Below are 15,360 nucleotides of genomic sequence, written 5' to 3'. Positions count from 1 at the left end.
ATGCCTGTAGTTTCCCATTCTCCAGTTTCTTACCCACCAGTTGTTGCTGAGTGACCCAGACAAATCAACAACTCTCTCTACACTTCTTCTGGGTCCTGGCCTGTCAAGCTTAGAAACCAAGAAAACTCACCTTGCAGTGTCGTCACATGGGTGAACTGAGACAGACGCACTTTGTAAACAGTAAGCTACTGTCACAATGCCACCATTATTGTCATTAGCTAACTGGAGTGTGGGATGTAAAAACAACAGATGGCTTCCACTTCCTTCTGAGGTTGCAGTCTAGGAAGCACATGCACCACATTCACATAAAAATAGTTTAAAGGCAGCCACATTCCTGAAGAATGGCATCATCCAAGATGTGCTTAATCTAAGTCTAATTTTCCTATAGATAATCACAAGACAGGAAGGGACTATGTTATCAGAGTGCCTATATTCTATATTCATGGTATACTTGCTTTAAAGACGCTTCAAAATGCGTCCTAGCACAGTCTCTTTTATTTTGCAGAGTCTTTCTCCCAAATTAATGGCACGGTGGATCATGGCCAGTGACAGGCCTTCTTCATCTATCACATCTAATGTCACTTCATACTACAGTTGGCCCTCAGTATCCAGGGGTTCAACATTCTCAGATTCAACTAACCATGGATGGAAAGTATTCAAAAAGCAAACAAAAAAAAAAGATGGTTGTGTCTGTACTGAACACGTACAGGCTTTTTCTTGCCATTATTCCCTATGCCAAATAGTATAATGACTATTTACTTAGGATTAATATAAATCCTAAGTAATTCAATATAGAATTAGATAATGTAAGTAATTTAGAGTTGACTTAAAGTATATGGGAAGGGGCTGGGCATGGTGGCTCACGCCTGTAACCCCAGCATTTTGGGAAGCCGAGGTGGGTGGGTCACTTGAGGTCAGGAGTTCGAGATGAGTCTGGTCAACATGGTGAAACCCATCTCTACTAAAAATACCAAAGAAAAATATCTGGGCGTGGTGGTGTGTACCTGTAATCCCAGCTACTCAGGAGGCTGAGACAGAAAAATTGCTTGAACCTAGGAGGCGAAGGCTACAGTGAACTGAGATCGTGCCATTGCACTCCAGCCTGGGAGACAGAGCTAGACTCTGTCTCAAAAAAAAAAAAAAGTATACAGGAAGATGTAAGTAGGTTCTATGCAAATCTTAGACCATTTTCTATCAGTTAGTTGAGCATCGCAGATGTTGGTATCCTGGGGTAGAAGGTGCTGGGGGTCCTGGAACCATTCCTCTGTCATACTGAATGGAGTATGATAATTTACAGCACGTTTTCAGTGCCACAATCTTATAAAAGCTTATGTGATACTTTCATAGGATATCAAAAATATTAAATTATTAACACAATGAATTTTTTTAAACTGCACTATAGCCACAAAAATCCCTCAGGGAAACATCTGCTTTGATTCATTGTACGACTCTCTGTCATACTGACCAAGGCCTGTGGAGGTTTCCTTGTAGAGGTTTCTGTTTACCACAACCGTGGCACAGCCACCAGACCAGGGTCCAAACACGGTGTAAGTTTCACTGGCTGTGCTCTGGATTTGTTATGCCATTCTGGATAAATCATGCAAATTTGGAGGAATTTGGACTATTTCAAATGTTGCCCATTCCGAAATTGAGCAATCTCCAGTAGTATTTTATTGCTGTTTTACATAGCATTATTTAAAACTTGCATAATTCAAATTTGCATGAAACGTGAGTGTATTGTTCAAATGACAGCATCTTAACAGAGAAAACAGCATTCAAATGACCTCCATATCAGTAGAATAAAGGTGGGAACAACCGACTTGCATGTGGCTGGCTAATGGGGGAAGCACTTTTTGAAGGATGAACATTCTGAATATGTTGAATAAAAATACATTTTGAATACGTTTGTATAGAGAGTTATTTGGAGTGTGCTGAATAGAAGACATATTCTAATTCTATCATATGCCACTTCTTCGGTACCACTGGAAATGTCTCAATTTCAGAATCAATAGTTCTGATTGCTGCATTTTAGAAAGGACTCTGGATCATTTCTTTTTTGCAAAGCTATGCCATTGTCATCGTTGTGTTTCACTCAGAGGCATGATAAACACCCAGGGTGGGGAACGAAGACACCCTCAAAGAGGAAGGAATTCTGCCTGAAATTCCTGAGGGCCCCAGAGTTTGGATCAACTTTTTCAAGCACAGCGCGTGAATTATGCAATATTTTTCAATAACTAAAGGTAACCATTGATATCTGCCTGAAGGAAACTTGACCTGGGAGTATGATCTTTGGTTGCCAGAGGATACATTAAATCCCTTTTGGTGTTTGTTTGAATAATGGAGTAGACAGTTTAGGTTGCTTAGCTGAACACAGAGCACATTTTTATCCCGAAAGGGCAATTAGAAATCCTGGCTTTAAAACAAAGACAGAATTCCTTCTCTGCTTGGATCAGCACACTAATCAGCTAATAAACAAATATTTATGAAGTTCCTGCAATGAAACCTTTGACTCTCGTGTTTAATAACTCTTGACAAATTCTCTAATATCCTGGCAAAGAAAATATTTTCTCTACCAAATCATCTTAAAACATGTTTATTTTTCCATTTCATCTTTGGACGAACTAAAGGTGTTTAATTTTTTTGCCCCATAGAGATGGGTTATTCGATTCTGTGTCTCTTTCCAGTTCTAAGTTACACAGCCTTCGGTCAGCAAAACAAATTTATTTTTCCATGTTGAAAAAGATAGACTCATAGGATAAGATCACCTACCTAATGGTTCCCAAATCTGATTTGTGCATTAAAATCACATGGGGAACCTATCGATGTATAATCAAATGCTAGCTAATTTGCCATTAGTCCAAATTTCATTTTGGGGACCACTGACTTCATTTTACCAGCAGGGAAATTGAAGGTAACACAATTTGTGGCAGAGTTGGCCAAGAGACCCCAAATCTCCTCCCAGCTTGCAGTCCTGTTTTCGTTCTACTGAACCTTCCCTTACATGCAACAACTTCCAGGATTAAAGAGATAAATATCTGTCAGTGAAATTTTAAATGGATTTTTGGACATATCTCTTCTATTTGTTTCCCTTGAATTTCTTCTACTCTCTGTGAGTACCTTGGATATCAAGTTCCTTAATAGCAAGAACCTTTATGAAAAGTGACCAACAGCACAAAATCCTATAGTAAGTACTGGTCAGAACAAGCTTCGAAGACCCAGTTTCATCCTTTAGGAGCTTATGTACTCAGCATTTACTGAAGGCTCACTCTGTGCATACTCTCTGCTAGGGTCTCTGGGGATATAAGAATTTTAAACAGATGTGTTTCAAAGGAATGTGCAGTCTCATCGAACAGAGAAGACCCAAACATACAAAAAGGTAACCAGTGTGTGCAATAATAACTCTTGTCTCTGGGTGTTTTAGTTAAAGTAGCTGCTGTAACCCAGAAACTCCCAATTGTATAGTATAAATTCCTGATGGGTGGGTAGTTTTCCTCCAGGTGGTGACTCAGGGCTCCAGTCTCTTTTGGAGCTCTCCCATCTTCAACACGTGGTTCCCGGGTCCATTTTGGTTTTTTGAATCAAGTTGATAGAAGGGACACAGCAGTGGGGAATCGCCTTCTTTGGGAGGTGAATCATCTTCTTTCTTTTCTTTCACACTCTATTGGCACTATTTCACACTTAACTGCAAAGGAGGTGAGAGTGCAATGTGCTGTCCTCCTAGAAGAGAAAACGGAAATAGAAGAGAAACTAGTTACCCCACAAGGAACTTTGGTGTTCTTATCAGAAGAAGAGATCCTTGTGAATGCTCTAACGTTCTCTTCTAGGTGGGACTTCCCTTGGGCCCCAGAGGACCCCATTTAGAGATCATTGCGGGCGAAAGGAAATCACTCTGGAGATCATTCTAGGTTAAAGGAAAGAATTGTGCAAAGAGGAAGGGGTGTCAAACAGTAGGCACAGCGAGCCTGAGGCCAGTGTTCAACTGGAATGACAGGTGATGCGGAGAAGTGGGACCAAGGCTATAGATATTTGTTGGTGTTGGCTTGTGGTGGCCTTGAATACCAGCCTAAGGAGTTTTACCAACATTTTAGGATAAAACCAAAACTCATTTAGACTTCATAAAGTTAGGCAAGGGCTTTTTAAGACCCAGCCCTAGTTTGCTGTTCTCTGGGCACTGTTCAGTTCCTAGTGTTGACTCCCAGCTTCTCAGAAGATAGCAGCAATGAAGCTGGCAGCTGGAACGTGTCTCTGTCCTCTCTGGCCACCCCAGGAGATTGTGTCTGCACACGGCTGTTGTTGGACTCTGGGTGAGTTTTCAATTATTGGTTGACAGTGTTTTAAGATGGTTAGAGTCCATTAAGCAAGAGTGCTTGGTTCATAGTCCGCTCTTTGCTGAATCAGCTCTAAGGTGACCCTTGTTTGGGATCCCCCTTAACCACCAGGAAGCTCCCAGCTGAGTTTCCCATCCAACCTTGGTAACTCTGCAAAGTCTCACAGCAGGTGTTCTGCACACTAATTTCCCCCGGCCTCCTTTTCTTCTACTTTTCTTTTCTTCTGGTTTGTTTTTAACATCTTACTACAGTATAAAATTTGATAAACCAATACTTATAAATGTGATAAATAAAAGCAAACAAATGCTAGTAAACCATCTTGAAGCCTGTTCTTGTGAAATACAATATGCATAAGTAAATATATTAAAAATAAGTGATATTGCTATTGAATCCAAAGAGAACACAGCAACTTGGCCAGCCTGTCTGCCCATGACGTTTTTTAACCCAAGTGAACCAGTAGCTGAGTGAGAACATCAGGTTCTCTTCCCGTACTGTGTGGTGACTGCCTTCCTATGCATCCCCAGGCCATGGAACCACAAGGGACAGAGGTCTTAAATGGGTTCCCCTTTGTGGCCAGGCAATAGGACCTAGCCTTACCAACAGAATTACCATTAACACCCACAAAAACGAATGTCTTCTCTTTTGTAGGATGGGGAGGGGCAGAGAGAGGATCATTCACAAAACAGATTAAGCACGGAAAAGCCTGTTTTGAAAAATAGTGTCGTAATAGGGAAGTTCTTCCCCGCAAGCATGTGCACAGCCACTCTTGCTAACAAGATTCCACCCTTTCCTTCCTGAGACTAGGTCATGCAGAGAATTTAGTGAGTAGATATTTTTTGAGGATTCTTTTTGGCTCTTTCACGGGCCTCTCATGGTCCTGACATAGGTGACCACCCAGAGATGAATGTAAGATGACACAGGATTCTCTGGTCAGATGGAAAGTGCTGGATATACACATGCATGCCTACTGGCTTCCACATGTATAGTGCTTTTTTTCTGATTATGCAAATAATGTACCCTTACTGTAAAAAAATTATGAAAAATTTAGAAAAGACAAAAACTATTCCTCACCCCATCTTCCAGAGACAAACTATACTTAACACATCTCTTTCCTGCTTTTATATATGTACATATATCTCACCACAATGCACTCTGTATTACTGAGATGTATTAAGACGTATTACAAATGTATAACATTATATATGTCTTTTGCCATCTGCTCTGTTTGTATTCAATTTTATATCATGAAATTTTTGCCCATCTCACTGAAAAATCTTGAAGGACATTACTGGTGAAATGGACTGTGATTTCCCCAGCCATCGCACGTTGCTGACCATTTCAGTTGTTTCCAGTTTTAAGTGCAGCAGGAGAGAGCGTGTCAGTAGCTAAGCTTCTGCAACACACCTGAAGGAAGTATGTTCCCGGGTGCCCTGCTCTGATCCCCTTGGGGAAACACTGAGGGTGGATTTGGTTTCAAATACTGTAAATCAGGCCAGGCGTGGTGGCTCACGCCTGTAATCCCAGCACTTTGGGAGGCTGAGGCTGGTGGATCACCTGAGGTCAGGAGTTTGAGACCAGCCTGGCCAACATGGCGAAACCTGTCTCTACTAAAAATATATAAATTACCCAGGCACAATGGAGTGCCTCTGTAGTCCCAGCTACTTGAGAGGCTGAGGCATGAGAATTGCTTAAACCCTGTGAGATGGAGGTTGCAGTGAGCCGAGATCATGCCTCTGCACCCCAGCCTGAGCAACAGAGCAAGATCCTTACCCCCCCCAAAAAAAAAAAAAAAAAAGCCAGTGCCATAGTATGGGTTTCTATGCACATATGGCAGTGAGCCCATTCATTGACTGTCAGGTAGCATCTACATATAATGGAATACTATTCAACCTTTAAAAGGAATGCCATTTGGATATATTCTACACCATGAATGAACCTTGAAAACATGCTAAGTGAAATAAGCCGAATGCAAAAGGAAAACCATTATATGATTCCCTTTCTCTGAGATACCTAGTCAAATTCAAAGAGATAGAAAGTAGAGCAGAGGTCGCCAGGGGCTGTGGGGGTTGAGGGGAAAGGGGAATATTGCTTAATGGGTACAGAGTTTGTGTTTGGAATGATGAAAAAGTTCTGGAACTCAGTGGGGCGATGGTTACACAATATCGTGAATGTGCTTACTGCCACTGAATTGTACACTTGAAAATGGTTACAATGGTAACTCTTATGTACATCTTACTGCAATTTTTAGAAACCCAAAATAAGGCAGGATGACAACACAGGAGGGTAAATACCGAGGTTCTGCCTAAAGGCTTGGTCCTCCTAGTGGCCCCAGATGACCTCATCCCCCTCGAGGGGGACTCCCGGGAACTTTCCCACCCTTCTGAACCCAGCCTTCTCATTCTCTGATTTTCATCCAGGCTCCCCCATTCCAGCACAGCCTCCATTTCCTCAGGTGTCTGGTAAGTTCACCCCCATCCTCTGAAGAGCTCCACCCCTTCTCACAGGGCAAGCTCACTCCTCAGTTCTTCTTCCCTTCCAGGGCCTCCATTCTTATCCCGAGTTTCCAGCTTCGGCCAGGCGCCCAGGGGTGCTTGCTGTGGCCCGACCCAAAGGCCTCGGCGGGAGGAAACAACGCAGCTCTCTGGGGACCAGGGTGGGCGCTATCCCCCAGTCGGGTTTCCTTTTCACTCTCTGCCGGGAGGGCTGCAGGCCGGCTGGGTTTGTCACTAACTGATCTGCTCAAACACATCTCCCAAAGACAAATGTCGGTTTTGTTCTCCGGAGACACTAGAGTATCAGTCCACACTGGGGGCTTCCTCCACCAGCCAGACACCTGCTCTGCTCTTGACGTCAGCGGGTCCCCATCCCTGGGCACAGGAACTTTCGGATTCTGATGTTCTCCTCCTGAGGCTGCTGGAATCACGGAAGGACTCCACTCCCCTTTAATGTCAGCTTTCCCATCCCCTGCGTGTGGTCTCAAGACTTCGGAGCCCTTTCCTACAACGGGTGGGAGGGTGCGGTGGGGGGACGGTGACAGTTTCTTCTGTCATATAAACATAAAAACTTCAGCAACAGTGTCTGATTGTGTCAAAGCTGAGACCCAGATATGCTGGAATGTGGAGACAGAGACAATCCTGGTGTGGGGGTGGTTAAGGGACATCAGATCAGCTGTTGAGCCACACGCTTCATCTGCCAAAAGCTCCATGGGGAAAAACTGGAGTCCTGTCAAAAGCTTGCACATATTCTGACACACGCAGGTATGTCTTATTGACTTAGCAGGCCGTGACAGAGGCAGGGATTGAGTACCAGGTTCACGAATGTCTAACTCCCCACAGGCGAAGAAGGAAGAAGGCGGAAGGAGCCGCACTCACAGCAGGACGGGCCCCGGGCCCCGGGTGTCTGGAAAGCTGTGGGTGATGTGCCCTGGCTCGCCCCCGTGGTGGAGCCCAGCACTCCAGGATGGAGAATACTTGTAAAGAATTAAATTAGAATGATGTGCCTGGGAGGTAGAGTCAGTAGCATCAGGAGCCTGCTAAAAGGGCGAGGGCAGAGTAGTGAGAAGTTTCTATACAGGCTGGAGATCCCTGGAAGCCAGTGGCAGTGGAGTGAGAGAAGAGAGAACAGACACCTCAAAAGCCAGGGGCCGTCACTGGTGGCTGGACTAGGTGAGCAGCTCAGTGTTAGGGAGGTAGGTGACCTCTGTGGGAGCAGCTGAGGGCAGCAGGATGACCAGAGCCGCAGGAAGCAGCTGGGTTATTTACAGACAGCTCCCACCTGGGCTGCATCCATCACCCCCCACACTGTCTTATCCTCAGAGACGCAGGCCAAAAAAGATTGCTTCTTTTCAGTGGCTACATTTTGAATCAGGTGATGCTTGATAAAAATGAAACATTCTGCTCTTCATCACCCGACCTGCCTTTTCACCTACCCAAACAAAAGCAAAAATAAAACAAGACAATAATAGCAATGAGCAATGGGTCATGGGACAAGCCACAAATGCAGTTGACACAGCCTGGGTACATCATGCACAGCAGGGTCCGCTCTGTTCCACCATCAAATCCTACAAGAAGGGAGGCCTCGGTCTCCGCCTAGCCACTCCTGTCACCCCAGCTCACCGCTGCCTGAATGCTGCCTTCACCATCTCAGCCCAAGACACTGTGTTCTTGACATTTTAATCATTGGCATCATGTCATTTCTTTGGCAATCGAAAGCAATGTTCCTGCTCCTGTGTGGGTTTGAACAAACAGCCCAAGGGGAGAAATAATGAATTCTTAAAGGAGAAAAAGTCTATTTCTCATCTCAAGCGCCTGGAAGACTGAGGCGGGAGGATTGCTTGAGGTCAGGAGTCCGAGGCTGCAGTGAGCTATGTTCACACCACTGCACTCCAGCCTGGGTGGCACAGTAAGACCCTGTCTCAAAAAACAAACAACAGTTCCTGTAAGCAATGAGACACATAAGGAATAATCCAGCACACAGGGCCTTAGCACACACCCGGCCTGCACACTCTGCAACCTTCTGCTCTTACCTCAGTGTCATAAAATGTGGCTTGAGCAGCTCCTGCCCAGACAGATAAAAAGCAGGTGTAACATAGTGACCCCCAGGGACCCAAGGGCACCCATGGTTTGCGAGAGAGGAAAGAACACACAGAGCCTGCACTTTCCCAGAATTGCATTGCTCAGCAGCCAAGCTGTGGCTTCCCTGGCACGTGTAGCTGGCACGGGCTCCGTCCACAAGCAGGCCTGGCTGAGCAGAAGGCAGCTTCCAGGAACTCCAGGGTGCAGTTATTGTGTTGATCCAACAAGTGCCCAGGGCCAACACCAATGTGGGGCCTGAAGCTGCCTGCCCACTTCTCTCCAAACTCTCAACCCTGACTGACAGCCACACTCACAGCAGGATGGGCCAAAGGGCCATGGGACAAGCCACAAGTGCAGCTGACACAGCCTGGGTACATCATGCACAGCAGAGTCCGCTCTGTTCCACCATCAAATAACCCTGCCTCCTAATTGGGCTTGAGAGCCGGCAGGACGCACCTGTGCTTCCGCAGTGCAGTAATGGCTGGATTGCCACATGCTGGGATCTCAGTACAGCCGCCCAGATGTCCTAAACATGTTTTAGTCGCCTTTCTAGAGAAGGTACAGACCATGGTTATAGTAACAGGAAAAGTATTCGACAGGGGAAAGTACCAGGATGTCCCCTCGTGGACTGTCACTACTGGCCGTCACTACAGAACTTTTATTCATTGTTTCATTGTTTTTAAAACGTGTGTATATGCAAGGCCTTGTATCTTTCTGCTATGAGTTCCTCATGGTTGACCTGGGACCACAGACTCGGGTAGACAGCACACTGCCATGCTGCGTTAGGGCATAGCTGAGGCACGGTGGCTTATTGTTTGGGCTGAGGACAAATGTAGCTTTCAGTGAACTTCTCTTCCAGTGCAGTTTTGGGTAGGGAGGACGTACAAGTGTGCCCAGAAAGGCTGAAGACGTGGTTTCTTTGTTTTTGTTTTTGAGACGGATCTTGCTCTGTCGCCCAGACTGGAGTGTAGTGGTGCAGTCTTGGCTCACTACACACTCCTCCTCCTGGGGTCAAGTGATCCACCTACCTCAGCCTCCCAAAGTGCTGGGATTATAGGCGTGAGCCACTGTGCCTGGCCCAAAGAGGTTTTTTAAAGAGAAACAGAGGGAAGAGCAGCTGCCATAGGGAATGGAAATGTGGGAGAAGAGAGCCTATTTAAGAGGATTTTTTTTTTTTTTTTTGAGACAGATTTTCACTCTGTTGCCCAGGCTGGAGTGCAGTGGTGCAATCTCAGTTCACTGCAGCCTCTGCCTCCTGGGTTCAAGTGATTCTCCTGCCTCAGCCTCCTGAGTAGCTGGGATTACAGGCGCCTGCCACCACGCCTGGCTAATTTGTGTATTTTTAGTAGAGACAGGGTTTCACCATGTTGGTCAGGCTGGTCTCGAACTGCTGACCTCAGATGATCTGCCCGCCTTGGCCTCCAAAGTGCTGGGATTACAGACGTGAGCCACTGCCCCTGACCCAAGGATTTTTTTTTTTTTTTTTTTTTTTTGAGACAGAGTCTGGCTCTGTCACCCAGGCTGAAGTGCAGTGGTGCGATCTCAGCTCTCTGCAACATTCACCTCCTGAGGTCAAGTGATTCTCCTGCCTCAGCCTCCCAAAGAGCTGGGACTACAGGCGCTGCTACCATGCCTGGCTAATTTTTGTATTTTTAGTAGAGACAGGGTTTCACCGTGTTGGTCAGGATGGTCTCGAACTCCTGACCTCCAGTAATCTGCAGCCTCAGCCTCCCAAAGTGCTGGGATTCCAGGCGTGAGTCCCTGCGCCTGGCCCACTTAAGAGGATTTTGAAGGGGCTTTGGTGATTCCCTGTTCCATGTGCCCAAGAAATCACCATCAAAAATCGATGTATGTTTTGTCGTAACAAGGAGATACACAAAGGGATAGCGACGACCTCTGCCTCGGGAGTCAGCAAAGACTTCACTCAAGAACTGATCTTGAAGGATGGGTGAGAATTTTCTAGAATGAAAAAGATAGATAGGTTAGTGTGTCTCAAAAGCACGCCCAGGACAGATGCTGGTGGTTCCATTCCCAGTGGTCTGAAGGAACATGAGAAAAATAAAGGCCTGGTAGGAAGCTTTTCAAAAAGCTAAATTTATTTGATTGAAAAGAACTTAGGTTTGGAAGGATGTACTTTCTACTTTTGGAGTGTTGCTATTTTTCTTTCTGCTATGAAATCAAGCTGAAAATAGATGATACCATCTATATTATCATTTACATTCTCTCTTTCTTAGCCTAATAAAAACATCACGTTTCCCATATTTTTCAAAAAAGGTACTGACCTTTGAAATGCAAAGGTCTGAGGGCTACCATAGCACACTCTAGGCCAAGGTGCTGGCTGGTGCAGGCTGCCCCCCACGGTGTATGCGGAGAACTGGGAGGAAGCCAGGGTATGCGGAGGATGAGAAAGAGCAGTGGTTTAGGGTTAGATGGAGGACGGTCTTTCACAGGGACCTTGGACTTCATTCTTTAGGGATGATTAGGGGTTTATAAATGAAGGAGAGAGCAGATTATATTTTACTGGAACCCAGGAAGATTCACTTCGATTCCAGTAAATTAGTGGGCTGGAGAAGAAAGAGATGAGACAAAAAGATCAAGACCATTTATGCAATTTTCCACGGATAAGATGAGGGCATTCATTATGATCAGTGGCAATACAGACAAGGAAACCAAGCAAGACTCGAGAAACTCCTAGGACAGCATTGGCCTCAAAGACATTCGTGTGATGAATGCTTTAGAGCACTGTCAACTCACAGACACAACCAATATGTATCTTGTGTGATACAAGCAGTATATCTGAGGAGGTCTCGGAGCTGAGTCTTAAAGACCAGTTCGTCCTTCGGGCCCACAAATCCTAGTTCCTGAGCCAACTCAAGCAGTAAATAGCACTGGGGTACCACCTGTTCTTAGTGCCACCTAAGAACATAGGCCTTTGGGACCACTGGCCAGTACATGAATCTGACACTTTTAAAAATAAGAGATGATAGATTTAAAAGATCTATCTTTTAAATAAATCCCCACTGGGGCGGGGGGAGGTCAGGCAATTTAAAAGAACAGAATGGATTTGCAAGTATAGATGAGAAACTACAATGAACACTTGACCTCAGTGAGAGGGTGGCAATGGGGAATGACAGAGACTGTGGCAAACTCAAGCTCGTGTGCCCTACCTGAAGGGGGCAGCTGCCGTTCTATACCAGCTAACTCTTGCCACATAGGAATGGAACCAGATTTTTGAAATTTTGAACGAAACCGGAAATCTGAATTTTGGTTTTCTACTAATTCAAGTTTTGAAACATAACAGCAACACCATGTGAGTTGAAATCAATTTTGTTGGCAAGTTGAATTTGTTCCACAGACCTCCAACCTTAGGCCTTTGGCCCAGGGATTAGATAACTATTAGGCTAATACACAAGACCTCACACCAGAAAGAGAAACATGAAGATAGGTAGTGATAGAGGTGAGATGTGAATCATCTGCTAGAAGGAAGAAAAGAGTATGAGACCCTTTTTAACTTAAAATGAATAAATCGCTATTCATGATTCTCCACTTCTGTTACCAGAGGATGTAATAATGGGTTTTGGAAAATAGCACTTGTAACCATCAAGCACTGCCATTGCCATTGTCACGTTTGTCTTTCACAGTTGTTTTATATGAAGGAAGAACAGGTATTGTTATCCTCATTTGGCTGTTGAGAAAACGGAGACATGGCAAGGCCTGCAGTTCCCTAAAATCACTGAGTGTTAGCGGCAGGGCTGAGTCTAGAACTTTGTCTACCATCACCACCTCTGGCATCGGCCTACACAGTCACTTGTGAACAGGCCCTCTTAGAACAGGACATTTCAGCAGCTGCGTGTCTCTGAAAGTGCCAGAGACCCTCAGCGCAGGGAGGCAAGGTGGGAGAGAGGTTGCAGAAAGCGCCGCAGACACACCTGGAAATGCTTACCGACCCACGCGTGCCCACGGCCCCAGCAGAGGCAGGACCGCGGATACCAATCCAGGAGTGTGAAGAGAAGCATCTCTTGTCTGCACAATCCCTCAGCGGCTCCGCTGGGGGCTTTGCTGCACTCGGTTTTTCTCACCTGCAACTCATCAAACAGCATTCTGTTTTTGTCTTTATCGCCATTTTCATCGGGATTTGGAAGGAGCTATAGCTTATAAACACAAAATGGCAAAACAAAAAAATTTTAAAAAGAATTTGGAAGGGGCTGGATTTAGGTCTGCTGGGTTGTTTCTCAGGTTGCTAACTTTGGGGTGACTTATTTTGAAAGACACTTTACTGGGGCTATTCCCAATACTTGCATTCACCTTTGCAGAATAGCGTGAAAACATATATAATATTTGGAAAATATGCATACACTTAAGCAATGACTTTTAAATGTACACTTGGGAAACTTGTATAAAATCTGAGAAATGAATAAAACATCAAGGAGGCAGAATATTATAGTAGTTTGGAGTAGGGATACCGGGGCATGGGTTTAAACTCTGGATTTATCATCTTCTAGTTGGATGACTATGGAAACATACCTCCCTCCAGCTTCCAAATACATTTATCTATGTTATAATTCCATTAGGAGGTTATACGATGTACAAGTAGCTTACCTGGGAAACAGACTGAATGGAGATTAGCATGCAAGATTTTTATTGGGGGGTGCTTTTGGGATCAGCTCCTTGTGCTGGAGGGCAAAGAAGCAAATTTGGACAGAGGGAGAAACTGGGTTGCAATTTAGTCTCATCAAAGGCCTCAGCTAACCCCATGAGAAGCTCTGAGCTACTAGAACCTTTCAGAGTTATCCTGAGTTGCGGTGAGGGGACCCTATCTTAAAATTCCCATGTGGATCAGTCTTTGGATACAAGCTGCCTCTGGGAAGGCAGTAAGTCTCACGCATAGTGGCTTCCTTCAGCCCAGAGCAACTCCTGAGGGGGACTGAGACTTGAGGGCTATTTGCAGGCAGCATGCCCAGCAGCTGGGGGAATAAGTCCTTCATTCAGAAATGAAAAACTGGGCAATGCAACCTAGCTTCCACTACAGTGAGACAATCTACACACCAGTCCACACACCATTTCACACATGCATGGAAGAATAGTAGAATTGATTGATGCATGACAACTTTCGAGTATTAAGGTCATTTCCTTACTTTCAAAGCACAAACAAAAATAATGCATAATCAGAGAATAATGGAATCATACAAGCTGGGAGGCATTTTAGGATTTATCTCCTCCAATTGCTTTATTTAAAGATGAAGAACAGAAAACTTTAATGACTTGCCCTAGGTCATGGCAGAGTCTAGATTTAAATTTAGGCCATTGGGCTTCAAGTTCAGTGACCCCTCCACCATATTACAAAAAAACACATGGTAGGCTGGGCCCGGTGGCTCACGCCTGTAATCCCAGCTCTTTGGGAGGCCGAGGTGGGCAGATCACTTGAGGTCGGGAGTTCGAGACCAGCCTGACCAACATGGAGAAACCCCCATCTCTACTAAAAATACAAAATTAGCCAGGTGTGGTGGTACATGCCTGTAATGACAGCTACTTGGGAGGCTGAGGCAGGAGAATTGTTTGAACCCGGGAGGCGGGGGTTGCGATGAGCCAAGATCACATCATTGTACTCCAGCCTGGGCAACAAGAGCAAAACTCTGCTTCCAAAAAAAAAAGAAAGAAAGAAAGAAAAAAAGAAAGAAATTGTAATGGGAATAGCAAATAGATTTCATCTTTTATGCCGACTCTAATGAATTGGTAATGACTGCCTAGATTAATATGTTGAGAAGGAGAATCAAATTAGAGGTTTAACAGAACCTAGACCCTCATTCTGGGTTCTATAAATTCCTTGGCTCAGAGATGAACACAAAAATGCCAAATGAGTTGAAAATGGTATTTCTAGAGAAAAGTGGACCACTATCCTAGAAGAGAAAACGCCAGACTTGGTTTAAGTGAAGCTTATATCTAGCTGGATTGCTTTTTTCTCCACAGAAGACTTTTCTTTGGGTTATATGCCCTCTTTCCTCATATGCGGAGCCAGGGTGTCGTACCACATCCTCATGGAAGCTCTTTACAGCTATCCTTTGAGTGTATCCAGAAATCCCTATTGATGAGATGAGAAATCTGGGTTGTGTCCTGGGGCCACTAAGAAGGCTGAGAGACATTTCCAGACGCCCAGGTGATTGCATGAAGGTGGCTGAGGGCACCCACCTTCATCCTTATTCCACACGGCGATGGGAGGCACAGACTCCAGAGGTAAAGCCTACTGGAAGAAGACTGAAAAATATTTTTACTGTACCAAAATACAAATTTTAAAAATTTACCATTTTAACCCATTTCAAGTGTATATACATAAATATATTTTTTGAGACAGAATCTCGCTGTCTCGCCCAGGCTGGAGTGCAGTGGCGCGATCTCGGCTCACTGCAAGCTCCGCCTCCCAGGTTCACGCCATTCTCCTGCCTCAGCCTCCCGAGTAGCTG

At 45.0% G+C, this 15,360-nt stretch overlaps 1 long non-coding RNA gene across 1 annotated transcript; it reads right to left on the bottom strand.

Annotated features, from left to right (window-relative positions):
* Positions 1–2,578: 2,578 nt before the first annotated feature.
* Positions 2,579–9,006, bottom strand: LOC105524338. The gene is made up of 3 exons (XR_001003739.1): positions 8,854–9,006; positions 6,831–7,063; positions 2,579–3,717 (listed from the first exon to the last, which is right to left on the bottom strand). It is a non-coding gene; the product is annotated as an uncharacterized LOC105524338 (long non-coding RNA).
* Between the last annotated feature and the right edge of the window lie 6,354 nt (positions 9,007–15,360).

This window comes from Colobus angolensis, unplaced genomic scaffold (genome assembly GCF_000951035.1).
Source record: "Colobus angolensis palliatus isolate OR3802 unplaced genomic scaffold, Cang.pa_1.0 Scaffold5, whole genome shotgun sequence".
Lineage (NCBI taxonomy): Eukaryota > Metazoa > Chordata > Mammalia > Primates > Cercopithecidae > Colobus > Colobus angolensis.
Note: the sequence above shows the minus strand (reverse complement) of the source record. Positions and strands in the feature narration are given on the sequence as shown.